Source organism: Peromyscus maniculatus, chromosome 9 (assembly GCF_049852395.1).
Source record: "Peromyscus maniculatus bairdii isolate BWxNUB_F1_BW_parent chromosome 9, HU_Pman_BW_mat_3.1, whole genome shotgun sequence".
Classification (NCBI taxonomy): Eukaryota; Metazoa; Chordata; class Mammalia; order Rodentia; family Cricetidae; genus Peromyscus; species Peromyscus maniculatus.
Window position 1 is genome coordinate 88,871,646 of NC_134860.1, and position 4,681 is coordinate 88,876,326.

Consider the following 4,681-nt stretch of genomic DNA (forward strand, 5'->3'; position numbering starts at 1 on the left):
CCAAGAGCATGGTGCCTCAGCTTTGGACACTCATGAACTTAGTTTCTCTGTGACCAGGCAAGCCGCTCTACTTTCAGGTTATGCAGCCTTTCTAGTCCAGAGTTACAGACCTTTGCTCTCAATAGTTCCTCCAAACATGGACTCTTAGATCCTGAAGGTAGGCAGTAACATCTCCAATCACCTGGTTCCTATAGTCTGTCCACTCTGGGAAGGCAGGACTGCTCAGCAACACTTAAGAGACTTCAGTGAAGGTGGCCACCTTTTCAGTTGGAATAACAAGTCAAAAAGTAATTGCTTAAAAAATAGCATTAGCGATGCGAAGCCCATGCCTGCTTCTGAACAGAAGCAGTGGTGGCCTGACCGACGCCCTCGCGGCTGGGTACTCATGGGCCAATCAGCCTGTTGGGTCTTGATTCTTGATTCCTGGAGCTGCAGGGGTACTGCTCGCTTATGTAAATGTCTGACTACCATTTGTTCTCCTCTGAGGTGGCCATACTGGGAAGAAAAGGTCAGCTGCAGCCTTCTCAGTCTGGTCCTAGCCTTCTCTCAGGAGAAAGCAAGGAAAAGGGCAAGGATGCCAACACGACAGGGGAGGAGGAGTCCTGACAAACTAAAACACTGGTTCTAGCACCCTGTCCCCAACGCCACAAGCCAGGCACAGAAGCCATGCAGAAGGGACCATCACACATATACAGGTGCAGACAGAGCATAATCAGGCAAAAAAAAAAAAAAAAGATTCTAATACTGTAGAGAGGGCCCCGAAGTGCGGCTTGAAGAGCACAAGGGAGTTATCATCCCAAGGCTCTTACTTAGCTGCCATGAAAACAGCAAACACTAGAAGCTCTGCTTCACGTTGTCTCCCGAACGTTAACAGAGAAGACTAACACTTGTGGCAAACACTACCCACAAAGAGTCTTTCTCAGCTGCAGGGTTCCCTCTCCTGCTGAATTCCTGATAAACTAGATGAGAGAGAATTTAATTGGACACGCACACTGTGCTCAAATACAAACAGATCAAGGGTCATATATAAAAAGGCTAAATATAACATATAACACAGGCCTAGAGCCAGCTCTTGGGGAAGAGCTGGGGAAGAGGGGTATCATCTGCTGACTACGTACACAATTCGCGGTGGGCAGGGAAGGAAGGCATCAGTGTAAACAACTCAGACTCATTCCACAATACTGGCCCACAGGAAAACGTGATGTGACTCAGGTACAAAAATAAACTACTACCTTGCTTTTGTACAAGCCAAGCTCGGTAGGATCCCCACGAAGACTGTGGGGCTGTCTTGATGGGGGAATTGCACCAGGCTGTTAAACCTTTCAGCTCTCAGAATTTACCTGCTACTCCCTTCCCTCCCTTTCAGATGCTTGGGCCTTGTTTGCTAGCCAACATCCAAGCCCACGACCTGCCCCACCCACCAACACAGGAATACTGTAAAGCCTCCTGACAAACAAGGTCCTTCTCTCTTTGTCCCTTTCTTTGACCCCAAGTTATATGAAGACTTATTTTTGTAAATGTTTGGCACCTAAGAAACATGATGGTTGTGGAATAATGCCACAATTACACAGGGAGACCCAGTAACAAGACATGCAGGGTGAGGGCAAGAGGTGCTGAGCTTCCCTAGCATCTCAAAACCAGAACTGTGGCTTCCCATGCATTTCTGGGGTGGGAGAAGGATGTGCGGCAATTGGTGATGTCACCGGCTCTTCAGCAGCAACTATATTCAACATTGAAGGGGCTCAAGGGCCCCACTGTAACCTAATCATAAGCAGTCACCCTCTGAAGAGCTTGGTGCGCTGAGAGCTGGAAAGGCTGAGTGCCAACTGAATCTGCAGCACCAAGAGTCCTTTGGAAGGCGCTCAGCAAAGTATTTCTTTAGAGCAGATGGACAGCACATCCCTGGGAAGGCCATGTGGAAAGATGTTCTCCAGTCCAGTCAAATGATCCAGTCAATCCCACTGTCATCTCAGTCACCTCTGACTTTTTCCTGTTGGACGCCCTCACTGTACAAATAGCCGAGCAGTGTCAGGATCAGTCATCAATGGTGGTCAACCAGTAGGCCATGTTAGAACAGGCGCTGGCAAAGGTCATGAACTTGGGGTTGAACTGCAAACAGGTAATGGGACCCGTGTGTTTACCATCCAATACAGTTACTTTTATACCACTCTCTCCATTCCAGACGTGGATCTTGCCATCTTCTGAACCAATCATAATAAACTGTGAATCTGGAGTAAATGAAGCTTCGAGTGTAACAGCTTTGCTGTTAGCATAGGCCCCAAATGTGTGCATCACCACACCCTTGAAAGCATCAATAAGACGGATGAAGCTGCCGTTGGTGGAAATGAGTATGAGTTTGCCATCATTGCTGAACTTAAGTCCTGTCCACTCACAAGTCCAATCATACTGCTTCTTAAAGGTTGCAAACGGTCCCTTATCAAAAGAACAAAGGTCATAAAGTTTGACCATTTCTGAGTTGACACCTGCGGCAAAAATTAACCCTTCTGGATCAAAGGAGAAAACTGGTTTGCCCTGTAGATGCATGAGGCCCTGGCAGTTAGGAGACCGGAGATCCCAGAGTCGAATGGTCTTATCAAGAGACCCAGAAATGAAAGTGTCATCCACAGGTGACATGGACAAGGCCACCACCCTTTTGCTGTGTCCAGGGAAATATCTGATGTATTTGTTGTCATGCAACGACAAGTAACGGATAGTGTCGTCTATTTTGTTAGAGCTGTAAACAACCGTGTTGGCTGTTTGAGTGTATCTGATGAGGTCCACACCGTATTTCTTACTGTACAGGGTTCTCTTTGGTTTGCCTTCCTGGCAGTCATAGAGCACGATGGAGTCATCGTCGCTGCTGGAGATGACGGTCTCCCCATTGGGGCTGAAGTCAAAGCAGTTGATCTTGTCCGAGTTCTCGCGGAACACCTTCGCGACGCGGAAGCTCCTCAGCACGCTGTCGGTCAGCTTCATGGCGATGGCGGCGGCGGCAGCAGCCGCGGCGGTGCCGTGATAGTTTTTAATTCATGAAAATAACCCTTTGAAAACTGAATGCAAGAAGCAGCCTGCCTTCCTGGAAATAGACTTCTTTAGTGCTGATTTGATAAGGCCATGGTTTGGTTTCAACAGCTATTCCCAGGTTCCTATTTTCCCCATTCTCTTGTTTTTAATCATGTTCTTTGTGAGTGATGGAGAACAAACCACTAAAACCATCAAGCAAAAGGCATTTGGAAACAAAATTTAAACTATTAGACAGGATCATATAATAAAACAGTGACCAAACAAACCTAAAAAATACACACTATAATACATTAAGCTTTCTATATGAAGTAAAGACATTTCTTTCATCTTGCTTATGGCATTTTCAGAACTCAGCCAATGTCAGTGGTCTTCAAGTCAAGTAATTGTTTGATTTCAATGGTTTCTCACAGCAAAGAGAGGAAAGAAAGGTGAAAAAGACAAGTTTTGGTGAAAACTCAAAATCAAGGACAATTTATGGCACCAAATCCATAGCTTTAAGAGTTTTTCTCTTCATATAATGTCTTAAATAAAAGTGAATGTGTTATCTCAGATTAGCATGTTAAGAAAAAAATATGCTATATAGGTTGAAATTCAATGCAATCCCTGAGTGTCTTCCATGTGCATATAAAATATACATGATAAAAACCTCCACATGGTTTTCTGTTATGCATATGCATTTACAGCCAGTGTCTGTTTCAAGTAAGAATTTATGTTTTCGACTTTTTCCTAAACAATTCACATTAACATCTTTCCTTCTGTAGGTAACAATTGTTGTCTACTGATTGTATCTCAGTCTTGTCAGCCAGGTACTAAAGAATAAATTTATTTCTTTATTAGGAAAAAATACAGTTGTATAGACAAAAACAGCTAAAATTACAAAAACTAAAGTAATATTAATAATCCTGAAAGATAATCATAAAACATGCCCATGTTAAAACAACTAACTTGCTTAAATATGTACTTACAGATATGTTAAATATTTTGATTCTCAAATGTGCCCACACTTAGAAATGAGACACAATATAACCATTGAAATTACTGATCCCTTTATTAAGTCTTTCACTCTAAAGATAATTTTAAAAATGTGTTATAAAATCAACTTCCCAGCACCTAGACGAGAAAAGGTTACTTTGAAGGGCAGAATTACAGCTGAGAGTGATTGTTCATTTGCTTACTGACCTGGAGAATAACTGGCACTTTCTGTAATTTCCTTTGGTGGAAGGTGTAGTAAGTGGCTGCTTCTGCCAGCAAGTTTGCCTCCTGGCCAGTCAACAGGGGAATTACTCCAGTCTATTTTATAGAAGTAATTTACCCCTGGAATTAGTTAAAAATGGCAATGGCTTTGTAAAGTTCAAGTCGTTTCAAACAAATCCAAACTTGATTGATCAAGGGGATGAAGTAAGAGCAATCTCTCTTGACATGAACAATGATTTTGGTGCTACCTCACAGGAAATATTTTTGGGTGAATTGAAGTACATATTATCTATGAATCCTAACTGAATTGACTGCATTATTTTGTTTGATCATTGTTTTATTTGTTTAGGCTCATCTAAATAAATATCCAGTGCATTTTGCATAGTAAAATCGTAATAAAATCAGTGATAATGAGCATATTGGGGAAAAAGAAGAAAGAACTTTTTATGTGTGAATTAAGTTC

The 4,681-nt window shown here is 42.7% G+C and overlaps 1 pseudogene across 1 annotated transcript; it reads right to left on the bottom strand.

Moving 5' to 3' along the window:
* Window positions 1-960: 960 nt before the first annotated feature.
* On the bottom strand, window positions 961-2,991 carry LOC102912126 (WD repeat-containing protein 82 pseudogene; annotated as a pseudogene). The gene has a single exon (XR_013042567.1). The product of XR_013042567.1 is annotated as a WD repeat-containing protein 82 pseudogene (transcript).
* Window positions 2,992-4,681: the final 1,690 nt, after the last annotated feature.